The 12,796-nt window shown below is 41.6% G+C and overlaps 7 non-coding genes across 7 annotated transcripts; all 7 read left to right on the top strand.

The window, feature by feature from the left end:
- Positions 1–7,184: 7,184 nt before the first annotated feature.
- On the top strand, positions 7,185–7,257 carry trnar-ucu (transfer RNA arginine (anticodon UCU)). Its single transcript has one exon. It is a non-coding gene; the product is annotated as a tRNA-Arg (tRNA).
- Positions 7,258–8,192: 935 nt separating this feature from the next.
- Positions 8,193–8,265, top strand: trnar-ucu (transfer RNA arginine (anticodon UCU)). The gene has a single exon. It is a non-coding gene; the product is annotated as a tRNA-Arg (tRNA).
- Positions 8,266–9,534: 1,269 nt separating this feature from the next.
- trnar-ucu (transfer RNA arginine (anticodon UCU)) lies at positions 9,535–9,607 on the top strand. Its single transcript has one exon. It is a non-coding gene; the product is annotated as a tRNA-Arg (tRNA).
- A 276-nt stretch (positions 9,608–9,883) lies between these two features.
- Positions 9,884–9,956, top strand: trnar-ucu (transfer RNA arginine (anticodon UCU)). The gene has a single exon. It is a non-coding gene; the product is annotated as a tRNA-Arg (tRNA).
- Positions 9,957–10,891: 935 nt separating this feature from the next.
- On the top strand, positions 10,892–10,964 carry trnar-ucu (transfer RNA arginine (anticodon UCU)). Its single transcript has one exon. It is a non-coding gene; the product is annotated as a tRNA-Arg (tRNA).
- Positions 10,965–11,578: 614 nt separating this feature from the next.
- On the top strand, positions 11,579–11,651 carry trnar-ucu (transfer RNA arginine (anticodon UCU)). The gene has a single exon. It is a non-coding gene; the product is annotated as a tRNA-Arg (tRNA).
- Positions 11,652–12,587: 936 nt separating this feature from the next.
- Positions 12,588–12,660, top strand: trnar-ucu (transfer RNA arginine (anticodon UCU)). Its single transcript has one exon. It is a non-coding gene; the product is annotated as a tRNA-Arg (tRNA).
- The last annotated feature ends 136 nt before the right edge of the window (positions 12,661–12,796 follow it).

Raw genomic sequence — 12,796 nt, 5'->3', positions numbered from 1 at the left:
AGAAACTTTCAAAGTTCTTAAAATTTTTCATATTGTCTGACCTGCATGTCTTAAAAAAAAGATGGAGTGTCTTGGATGATGGATTTCTCTTTGCTTATTTGAGCTGTTCTTGACATATTATGGACCTGGTCTTTTACCAAATAGGGCTATCTTCTGTATACCACCCCTACCTTGTCACAACACAACTAATTGACTCAAAAGCATTAAGAAGGATAGATATTCCACAAATTAACTTTCAACAAGGCACACCTGTTAATTGAAATGCATGCCAGGTGACTACCTCATAAAACTGGTTGAGAGAATGCCAAGAGTGTGCAAAGCTGTCGTCAAGGCCAAGGGTGGCTACTTTGAAGAATCTCAAATATAAAATATATTTGGATTTGTTTAACACTTTTTTGATTTCTACATGATTCCATATGTGTTATTTCATAGTTTTGACGTCTTCACTATTATTCTACAATGTAGAAAATAGTAAAAATATAGAAAAACCCTTGAATGAGTAGGTGTGTCCAAACTTTGACTGTTACTGTCTATTTGATGGTGGAAAAAAAGTCCATACAAACACAAAGAATAACAAAAATTGAAAGGAAGTTTGTTCTGAAGTGTCCTGTATCTGAGAGATACAGTGTCTCTAGCTTCAAATCAATTACATTTTAATTGTCACATGTGCAGAATACACCTTACGATGAAATACTTACTTCACGAGCCCTAAACCAACAATGCAGTTCAAGAAGAGATAAGAAAATATTTACTATATAAACTAAAGTAAAAAATAAAAATTAAAATTAATACAAAGTAACAATAACGAGGCTATATACAGAGGATGTTGATGCAGATTTTTTTATGCTAATTGTTTTTAGGGTGTTAACTACGTTTGTGGTAACAATGAATACTTTCTGATGAATATAATTTAATTATGTCATTATTATTATGGGTTATTCGAAAACTACAGGCTTCTTTTGGTGTCCCCGGAGTAGATTTTTAAGACAAAATGTTTCTTTTAATTTTTGACCCTAAAATAAGCTTAAACTTTTTATTTGTTTTAATTTTCAAATGTTTTTGGGGTCTTTTCAAAAGCATTTTATTTCTGGATTTCACTATTTTGCATTGATAAGGGAATTGTACCACACTGACTTTTGTTCTTCTGCATTTCAACAAGAAAAAGGTTGATAATTAGATTTTTTATATCTTTAAAGAGAATCGACTAAAAGGGAAATGTGTAGCTCTCGTAGTCAATACGCTGTACATTGATAATCAACTATTCCGAGACTCCAAGACTACGCCATGGCACAGAAGGCTGCTGAGGGGAGAACAACTCATAATAATGGCCGGAACGGACCAAATGGAACGGCATCCAACACCTGGAAACCATGGAAACCATGTGTTTGATGTATTTGATACCATTCCACTGATTCCGCTCCAGCCATTACCAGAATCACGTTCTCCTCAATTAAGGTGCCACGAACCTCCTGTGTTCCATGGTTATTCTAAATAATGGAATACCCAACACTATCCATGGTAGGGATTGTAGCAAAAAACTGGAAAATATTAAAAACAACAATTGATAAAGAAAAACTACAATATACTTTTCAACTTAGGGAATGTTGAAACATAATGAATTGTCTATTTTTTATTTAGAGTATTTTTAAATATATAAAAGACAGCATTAGAGGAAGGGACAAAATAAATAAATCCCCAAATACAAGGAACTGGAACATAAAAGTACTAAAAATCCAGACATTATGCAGAAATCAACAAGTTGGTGTATATGTGGGGGGAGTGTGCTTGTGTGATCGGAAAAGTGTGATGAATTAAGTGAGTGAGCAAAGAAAAAGGTTGAAAATCCAGGAGCCTGTGTGTCTGCGAGCAGGAGTTGTAAACAGAGCGAGAGATTCTTCACTTTCTTCACTTTTGAGCACATACTTTTGAGCACATACATTTTAAAATAAATTACTTTTTTTAAATTATTTTTTGTACATATATTGTTTATTTATTTATTGTCCTATAATGATGGAATGGTGACAACCCTATATCCTAGACATCCACCTGCGCGACTGTTGGTTCCACTTTTCTGGGCTCCATTATTTACTTAAAAAATAAGGAATACTCAAAATGGGTACTTATAAATCAGAACTATTTTAATCAAAATACAGCTGTCGACAGAAGTCAAAGATAAAATATCAGACATACAACTGATGTCTCTCCTGAGTTCAACCCCGAACAAAAGAAAGACAGGATCTTATATCCCCGAGATCACACCTTATGGTGCGATCTCCTATGTCAAACCCTGCATGTGCAGCACAAAAAACAAGTTATTCTTAACACAAGGTTTCTGAGAACCTGCCTCAGTGGCATGCAAATCTGCCCTTGTTTCAGAGAAAAACAGATGTTGTCTCTCTGTGTCTCGCTATCACCCTCAGTCCCTTTTCTCACAGACGGCTGCGGGTTTTGGCAGAGAGCGTGACACAGACAGAGGCCTCAATATTCAGCTATACGGTGAGCATAAGTACAATGGCATGTAAGCAAATTAATAACAACATAATCAATGGTGGGGGTCTTTAGAAGACCCCCAAAATCAACTTTAACCCTACACGACCTACCCACTAAGGAAAAGTCATTTTTTGCTTATAGGCCTACTGCAAGTAGCCTATGCAGCCAAGATAGAAAGATGAACGCGGTCAGAGACCCACTAAAGCAGCACCGTCCCCTAGAGAGTCAGCCTGCTTGGCAGGGTTGGTTCAACAAAGCCAATGCCCCCGGATGGGAAAGCATAATATACAAGGTTTTATCTCAAAGCTGCTAATGAGAACCTTGACGACCTCGTACCTAGCCGGTGGGAATTCGGTGGAGCACTCCCACCCACATAGTGGCAGTGCTGGCAACACTGGCTGCAGTAACCCATAGGGAGGAGGTCACAATCAGACAGGGGGCATATTATTGTGGCCTTGGCTGCACAGAATAATCAAACGGCCTGACTGCACAGTCGTGCTCGGGAAGAAGGGTCACAACGGGGAAACAGCATGTGTATGTTGGGGGAAAGGGGTGTAACAGAGCTCCATCAGCTAGGACTAGACATTGGTTAATCAAATCTCCCCATTCCTTCTCAATCTGGCATGCCTTCTCAAACAGCTGCAACTGTAGTTGGGCTATGGGATGGAACTACTGCTGAGCATCAGAGTTTGTGGTTGTATGAGAGTGTGTGTGTGGGGGTGCATAGCTATATACAATACAACTGAGGCGAAAGACACATGCTGTAGGTTGCTAATCTGTTTCTGTTCTGTAGGTGGCACTATGTGCTCTTTTCAAAAGGTCTCATTCTCTTAAAGGACCTAGGATCAGTACACTACAGGAGTGGTCTATCAGTCACTGGGAAGACAACCCAACTTGGGATGGGGGGATGTTTAAGCAGGTGGAATATTGGAGGACAACTGGAGACGTACTCAGTCACAAATACAGATACTGCATATGGACACTCAATCATCATTGTACTTTTTAAAGGTACACATGTAAACATATATCAGTCAGCAGTTTGGACAAACCTACTCATTCAAGGGTTTTTCTTTATTTGTACTATTTTCTACATTGTAGAATAATAGTGAAGACATCAACACTGTGAAATAATAGACAAGGATTTATGTAGTAGCCAAAAAAGTGTTAGCAAAAATCCAAATAGATGTTATATTTTATTTTCTTCAAAGTAGCCACCCTTTCTTTGCCTTGATGGCAGCTTTGCACACTCTGGGCATTCTCTCAATCAGCTTTACCTGGAATGCTTTTCCAAATGTCTTGAAGAAGTTCCCACTTATGTTGAGCACTTGTTGGCTGCTTTTCCTTCACTCTGCAGTCCAACTCATCTCAAACCATCTCAATCGGGTTGAGGTCGGTGATTGCGGAGGCCAGCTGTTCTTGACATAATATGGACCTTGTCTTTTACCAAATAGGGCTATCTTCTGTATACCACCACTACCATGTCACGACACAATTGATTGGCTCAAATGCATTAAGAAGTAAAGAAATTCCACAAACAAACTTTTAACAAGGCACACCTGTTAATTTAAATGCATTCCAGGTGTGCCAAGAGCTGGTTGAGAGAATGCCAAGGGTGGCTACTTTGAAGAAACTCAAATATAAAATATATTTTGATTTGTTTAACACTTTGTTGGTTACTACATGATTCCATATGTGTTATTTCAAAGTCTTTATTATTATTCTACATTGTATAAAATAGTAAAATAAAGAAAAACTGTGGAAGGAGTAGGTGTGTCCAAACGTTTGACTGTTACTGTATATTATATTGTAAATATAATTGAAACTTGTATCTCATTATGGTAAGTGGTGAAATAAGTATAGCTAGCTATAATTGTAATGGACTAGCTGATCCTTAACACGGGGGCCCCTCAGGGGTGCGTGCTCAGTCCCCTCCTGTACTCCCTGTGCACTCATGACTGCACGGCCAGGCACGACTCCAACACCATCATTAAGTTTGCCGATGACACAACAGTGGTAGGCCTGATCAGAGACCTGGCCTTGCGGTGCCAGGACAACAACCTCTCCCTCAACGTGATCAAGACTAAGGAGATGATTGTGGACTACAGGAAAAGGAGGACAGAGCACGCCCCCATTCTCATGGACAGGGCTGCAGTGTAGCAGGTTGAGCAAGTTCCTTGGTGTCCACAAACAAACTAACATGGTCCAAGCACACCAAGACAGTTGTGAAGAGGGCAGGACAAAACTTATTCCCCTCTGGAGACTTAAAAGATTTGGCATGATCCTTAGATCCTCAAAAGATCTTCAGCTGCACCATTGAGAGCATCCTGACTGGTTGCTTCACTGCCTGGTATGGCAACTGCTCAGCCTCGTCTCCAAGGCACTACAGAGGATAGTGCATACGGCCCAGTACATCACTGGGGCCAAGCTTCCTGACATCCAGGACCTCTACACCAGGCGGTGTCAGAGGAAGGCCCTAATTGTCAAAGACTCCAGCCACCCTAGTCATAGACTGTTCTCTCTGCTACTGCACGGCAAGCGTTACTGGAGCGCCAAGTCTAGGTCCAAGAGGCTTCTAAACAGCTTCTACCCCCAAGCCATAAGACTCCTGAACACCTAATCAAATTCCTATCCAGACTACTTGCATTGCCCCCCCCCCCCCCCTCCTCCCCTTTTTACGCAGCTGCTACACTCTGTTGTTATCTATGTATAACTCACTTTAATAACTCTACCCACATGTAAATATTACCTCGACTAACCAGTGCCCCCACACATTAACTCTGTACCGGTACCCCTGTATATAACCTCGCTATTGGTATTTTACTGCTGCTCTTTAATTATTTGTTACTATTTCTTATTTTTGTAGGTATTTTTCTTAAAACAGCATTGTTGGTTAAGGGCATGTAAGTAAGCATTTCACTGTACCTGTTGTATTAGGCGCATGCGACAAATTAAATGTAATTTGATTTGAAAACTTTGAGACCTTATATAAACATGTGTGAGCCATTGCCAATCAGGTACAATCAATTGAATTGACCTCGGGTGGACTCCAATGAAGTTGTAGAAACATCTAAAGGATGCACCTGAGCTCAATTTCGAGTCTCTTAGCAAAGAGTCTGAATTCGTAAATTGGGTCGGAGTATTCGTATTCGTATTCGTGTGACGCAATTGCGGAGCATCAGGAGTCTTGCAGAGGCCATATCCAGCTCTGTACTGCATCGCCTCTCAAATTTAGTAACAAGGCCGAGGGCTCCATATAGCTTCACATTGACATAATTGGTTGACAGTGGGTGAGGACGCAAAGTCCTGTATAAACCCAAACTCAGTCTTTGACAACTTCCTTCACAACAGCCCTGCTCTGACATCTGCGGATGCCGCATTGCAGTAATTGGCCACTGCAGACGTCATATTAACCATGAAGAGCCTTATAGACAAGACGGGGGGCCCTCTGATTGGTGCAGTGGTCTAAGGCATCACAGTGCTAGAGGTGTTACTTCATTCCCAGGCTGTGACACAACTGGCCGTGGCTGGCAGTCCCATAGGACAGTGCACAATTGGGCTAGAGCTTGGCTGGGAGGGTTTGGCTGGGGGGGGGGGGTGCTTTACTTGGCTCATTGCTCTCTAGTGACTCCTTGTGGCTAGCCAGGGTGCCTGCAGGCTGGTCAGGCTGGTCAGCAGTTGGGTGGTGTTTCCTCTGACACATTGGTGCGGCTGGCTTCCGGTTTAAGCTGGTGGGTGTTAAGGAGCGCGTGGTTCGGTGGGTTAGGTTTCAGACAAAACATGACCCCATCTTTACCCGTTTGAGACAAGATCAAACAGCGTTTAAAGCTCATGAGTCTTGATTCTGTGCACCGAAACAACGTTTCACTCTCTTAGGCTAGAGATAGGTAAATAACCACATTAACCACATTAACTATAAAAAGCTTACTGCTATCACAGGTGCTATAGAATAATATAGTCTAATATAAGTATAATGCTAGAAAGAAATGGCAAAATGCATAATGGAAAAATAACATTCTAAAATAGCAGATTATGGCAGATTAGACCATGTGGGCATAAAACCTCATTGTCACACTACCTCATTGCTGTACCCTACACATACAGTTAGTTATCTGTAAGGTCCCTCAGTCGAGCACTGAATTTCAAACACAGATTCAACGAAAAATGAATATCCCTTTGAACTGTTCAAGAGTCTTATGACATATGGGGTAGAAGCTGTAAAGAAGCCTTTTTGACCTCGACTTGGCACTCCGGTACTGCTTGCCGTGTGGTAGCAGAGAGAACAGTCTATGACTAGGGTGGCTGGAGTCCATGGAAATGTTTCTATCCTTCAACCTCTGGGTTATGGGACCAGCTCGCTTCTGCTGCGCAACTCTCAGTTTTTTTACAACTGCTTCTATCAGTTCGTATAGGTCATGCTGATTACACATTTCCACAGTGACTTAAGACACTGACCGCCTAATCCATTTATTGTGAGTTCAAGTATTGTTTTGGGGTACCTGAAAGTGGAGGGATGAAGTGGAAGTGTGCAGGGCAGAATTTCGTGGGCATGTCTCTGTGATTATTTTTTGACTGCTTCTGTCAGTTTGTACAGGTCATGCTGATTACAGAAGCGAAGCGGAAGCGTGATGTCTACTTTAACCACGTGTACGATCGGTCGAAACCACTCTCTGCTATCCAGTTCATTTTCAGCAAGTACCCCAGTGGCCTAATGGATAAGGCACTGGCCTTCTAAGCCAGTGATTGTGGGTTCGAGTCCCATCTGGGGTGGATGAATGCAAATTCCAGTGGAGGAAGAGAGATCAGCACGTAACACAGAGTTTGATGGATTGAAGCTTTCTGATTAAATTTTTAGAAATGAAGATTTAACAGGGATAAAAAAGGAGAATTTCGTGGGCATGTCTCTGTGCCCTGCGAAATGCAATTTTTTTACAACTGCTTCTATCAGTTCGTATAGGTCATGCTGATCACACATTTCCACAGTGACTTAAGACACTGACCGCCTAATCCATTTATTGTGAGTTCAAGTATTGTTTTGGGGTACCTGAAAGTGGAGGGATGAAGTGGAAGTGTGCAGGGCAGTTAACCAAGTGGTTTAGGAATCGAAACCATCCTCTGCTATCCAGTTTGCTTTTAGCAATGAAGTGCAAACAGAAGAGAAGAGCTGGGCACATAACACAGAGGTTGATGGATTGAAGATATCCAATTCTACTTTTAGAAATGAAGTGTAAACAGGGATTTTTTTTTTAAATTGGAGAATTTCATGTGCATGTCTCTGTGCCCTCCGTGATTCTTTTTTTATTACTGCTTCTATCAATCCATATAGGTCATGCTGATCACAGAGAGACACAGTGGCTTAAGACACTGATCTCCTAATCCATGTATTGTGAATTCAAGTATTGTTTTGGGGTACCTGAAAGTGGAGTGATGAAGTGGAAGTGTGCCTGGCAGTTAACCCAGTGATTTATGGATTGAAACCATCCTCTGCTATTCAGTTTGCTTTAGCAATGAAGTGCAAACAGAAATATTAAACCATAATTTCATGGGCATGTCTCAGTGCCCTCCGTGATTATTTTTTGACTGCTTCTGTCAGTTTGTACAGGTCATGCTGATTACAGAAGCGAAGCGGAAGCGCGATGTCTACTTTAACCACGTGTACGATCGGTCGAAACCACTCTCTGCTATCCAGTTCATTTTCAGCAAGTACCCCAGTGGCCTAATGGATAAGGCACTGGCCTTCTAAGCCAGGGATTGTGGGTTCGAGTCCCATCTGGGGTGGATGAATCCAAATTCCTGTGGAGGAAGAGAGATCAGCACGTAACACAGAGTTTGATGGATTGAAGCTTTCTGATTAAATTTTTAGAAATGAAGATTTAACAGGGATAAAAAAGGAGAATTTCGTGGGCATGTCTCTGTGATTATTTTTTGACTGCTTCTGTCAGTTTGTACAGGTCATGCTGATTACAGAAGCGAAGCGGAAGCGTGATGTCTACTTTAACCACGTGTACGATCGGTCGAAACCACTCTCTGCTATCCAGTTCATTTTCAGCAAGTACCCCAGTGGCCTAATGGATAAGGCCTTCTAAGCCAGGGATTGTGGGTTCGAGTCCCATCTGGGATGGATGAATGCAAATTCCTGTGGAGGAAGAGAGATGAGCACGTAACACAGAGTTAGATGGATTGAAGCTTTCTGATTCAATTTTTAGAAATGAAGATTTAACAGGGATAAAAAAGGAGAATTTCGTGGGCATGTCTCTGTGCCCTGAGAAATGCAATTTTTTTTACAACTGCTTCTATCAGTTCGTATAGGTCATGCTGATCACACATTTCCACAGTGACTTAAGACACTGACCGCCTAATCCATTTATTGTGAGTTCAAGTATTGTTTTGGGGTACCTGAAAGTGGAGGGATGAAGTGGAAGTGTGCAGGGCAGTTAACCAAGTGGTTTAGGAATCGAAACCATCCTCTGCTATCCAGTTTGCTTTTAGCAATGAAGTGCAAACAGAAGAGAAGAGCTGGGCACATAACACAGAGGTTGATGGATCGAAGCTATCCAATTCTACTTTTAGAAATGAAGTGTAAACCAGGATTTTTTTTTTAAATTGGAGAATTTCATGTGCATGTCTCTGTGCCCTCCGTGATTCTTTTTTTATTACTGCTTCTATCAATCCATATAGGTCATGCTGATCACAGAGAGACACAGTGGCTTAAGACACTGATCTCCTAATCCATGTATTGTGAATTCAAGTATTGTTTTGGGGTACCTGAAAGTGGAGTGATGAAGTGGAAGTGTGCCTGGCAGTTAACCCAGTGATTTATGGATCGAAACCATAAAGTTTGCTTTAGCAATGAAGTGCAAACAGAAATATTAAACCAAAATTTCATGGGCATGTCTCAGTGCCCTCCGTGATTATTTTTTGACTGCTTCTGTCAGTTTGTACAGGTCATGCTGATTACAGAAGCGAAGCGGAAGCGCGATGTCTACCTTAACCACGTGTACGATCGGTCGAAACCGCTCTCTGCTATCCAGTTCATTTTCAGCAAGTACCCCAGTGGCCTAATGGATAAGGCACTGGCCTTCTAAGCCAGGGATTGTGGGTTCGAGTCCCATCTGGGGTGGATGAATGCAAATTCCTTTGGAGGAAGAGAGATCAGCACGTAACACAGAGTTTGATGGATTGAAGCTTTCTGATTAAATTTTTAGAAATGAAGATTTAACAGGGATAAAAAAGGAGAATTTCGTGGGCATGTCTCTGTGATTATTTTTTGACTGCTTCTGTCAGTTTGTACAGGTCATGCTGATTACAGAAGCGAAGCGGAAGCGTGATGTCTACTTTAACCACGTGTACGATCGGTCGAAACCACTCTCTGCTATCCAGTTCTTTTTCAGCAAGTACCCCAGTGGCCTAATGGATAAGGCACTGGCCTTCTAAGCCAGGGATTGTGGGTTCGAGTCCCATCTGGGGTGGATGCATGCAAATTCCTGTGGAGGAAGAGAGATCAGCACGTAACACAGAGTTTGATGGATTGAAGCTTTCCGATTCAATTTTTAGAAATGAAGATTTAACAGGGATAAAAAAGGAGAATTTTGTGGGCATGTCTCTGTGCCCTGCGAAATGCAATTTTTTTACAACTGCTTCTATCAGTTCGTATAGGTCATGCTGATCACACATTTCCACAGTGACTTAAGACACTGACCGCCTAATCCATTTATTGTGAGTTCAAGTATTGTTTTGGGGTACCTGAAAGTGGAGGGATGAAGTGGAAGTGTGCAGGGCAGTTAACCAAGTGGTTTAGGAATCGAAACCATCCTCTGCTATCCAGTTTGCTTTTAGCAATGAAGTGCAAACAGAAGAGAAGAGCTGGGCACATAACACAGAGGTTGATGGATTGAAGATATCCAATTCTACTTTTAGAAATGAAGTGTAAACAGGGATTTTTTTTTTAAATTGGAGAATTTCATGTGCATGTCTCTGTGCCCTCCGTGATTCTTTTTTTATTACTGCTTCTATCAATCCATATAGGTCATGCTGATCACAGAGAGACACAGTGGCTTAAGACACTGATCTCCTAATCCATGTATTGTGAATTCAAGTATTGTTTTGGGGTACCTGAAAGTGGAGTGATGAAGTGGAAGTGTGCCTGGCAGTTAACCCAGTGATTTATGGATTGAAACCATCCTCTGCTATTCAGTTTGCTTTAGCAATGAAGTGCAAACAGAAATATTAAACCATAATTTCATGGGCATGTCTCAGTGCCCTCCGTGATTATTTTTTGACTGCTTCTGTCAGTTTGTACAGGTCATGCTGATTACAGAAGCGAAGCGGAAGCGCGATGTCTACTTTAACCACGTGTACGATCGGTCGAAACCACTCTCTGCTATCCAGTTCATTTTCAGCAAGTACCCCAGTGGCCTAATGGATAAGGCACTGGCCTTCTAAGCCAGGGATTGTGGGTTCGAGTCCCATCTGGGGTGGATGAATCCAAATTCCTGTGGAGGAAGAGAGATCAGCACGTAACACAGAGTTTGATGGATTGAAGTTTTCTGATTAAATTTTTAGAAATGAAGATTTAACAGGGATAAAAAAGGAGAATTTCGTGGGCATGTCTCTGTGATTATTTTTTGACTGCTTCTGTCAGTTTGTACAGGTCATGCTGATTACAGAAGCGGAAGCGTGATGTCTACTTTAACCACGTGTACGATCGGTCAAAACCACTCTCTGCTATCCAGTTCATTTTCAGCAAGTACCCCAGTGGCCTAATGGATAAGGCCTTCTAAGCCAGGGATTGTGGGTTCGAGTCCCATCTGGGGTGGATGAATGCAAATTCCTGTGGAGGAAGAGAGATGAGCACGTAACACAGAGTTTGATTGATTGAAGCTTTCTGATTAAATTTTTAGAAATGAAGATTTAACAGGGATAAAAAAGGAGAATTTCGTGGGCATGTCTCTGTGATTATTTTTTGACTGCTTCTGTCAGTTTGTACAGGTCATGCTGATTACAGAAGCGAAGCGGAAGCGTGATGTCTACTTTAACCACGTGTACGATCGGTCGAAACCACTCTCTGCTATCCAGTTCTTTTTCAGCAAGTACCCCAGTGGCCTAATGGATAAGGCACTGGCCTTCTAAGCCAGGGATTGTGGGTTCGAGTCCCATCTTGGGTGGATGAATGCAAATTCCTGTGGTGGAAGAGAGATCAGCACGTAACACAGAGTTAGATGGATTGAAGCTTTCCGATTCAATTTATAGAAATTAAGATTTAACAGGGATAAAAAAGGAGAATTTCGTGGGCATGTCTCTGTGCCCTGAGAAATGCAATTTTTTTTACAACTGCTTCTATCAGTTCGTATAGGTCATGCTGATCACACATTTCCACAGTGACTTAAGACACTGACCGCCTAATCCATTTATTGTGAGTTCAAGTATTGTTTTGGGGTACCTGAAAGTGGAGGGATGAAGTGGAAGTGTGCAGGGCAGTTAACCAAGTGGTTTAGGAATCGAAACCATCCTCTGCTATCCAGTTTGCTTTTAGCAATGAAGTGCAAACAGAAGAGAAGAGCTGGGCACATAACACAGAGGTTGATGGATTGAAGATATCCAATTCTACTTTTAGAAATGAAGTGTAAACAGGGATTTTTTTTTTAAATTGGAGAATTTCATGTGCATGTCTCTGTGCCCTCCGTGATTCTTTTTTTATTACTGCTTCTATCAATCCATATAGGTCATGCTGATCACAGAGAGACACAGTGGCTTAAGACACTGATCTCCTAATCCATGTATTGTGAATTCAAGTATTGTTTTGGGGTACCTGAAAGTGGAGTGATGAAGTGGAAGTGTGCCTGGCAGTTAACCCAGTGATTTATGGATTGAAACCATCCTCTGCTATTCAGTTTGCTTTAGCAATGAAGTGCAAACAGAAATATTAAACCAAAATTTCATGGGCATGTCTCAGTGCCCTCCGTGATTATTTTTTGACTGCTTCTGTCAGTTTGTACAGGTCATGCTGATTACAGAAGCGAAGCGGAAGCGCGATGTCTACTTTAACCACGTGTACGATCGGTCGAAACCACTCTCTGCTATCCAGTTCATTTTCAGCAAGTACCCCAGTGGCCTAATGGATAAGGCACTGGCCTTCTAAGCCAGGGATTGTGGGTTCGAGTCCCATCTGGGGTGGATGAATGCAAATTCCTTTGGAGGAAGAGAGATCAGCACGTAACACAGAGTTTGATGGATTGAAGCTTTCTGATTAAATTTTTAGAAATGAAGATTTAACAGGGATAAAAAAGGAGAATTTCGTGGGCATGTCTCT

This window comes from Oncorhynchus mykiss, chromosome 21, assembly GCF_057628025.1.
Source record: "Oncorhynchus mykiss isolate SJ-2025 chromosome 21, ASM5762802v1, whole genome shotgun sequence".
In the NCBI taxonomy this organism is placed as follows: Eukaryota; Metazoa; Chordata; class Actinopteri; order Salmoniformes; family Salmonidae; genus Oncorhynchus; species Oncorhynchus mykiss.
This window is presented reverse-complemented; position numbering and strand designations above follow the sequence as displayed.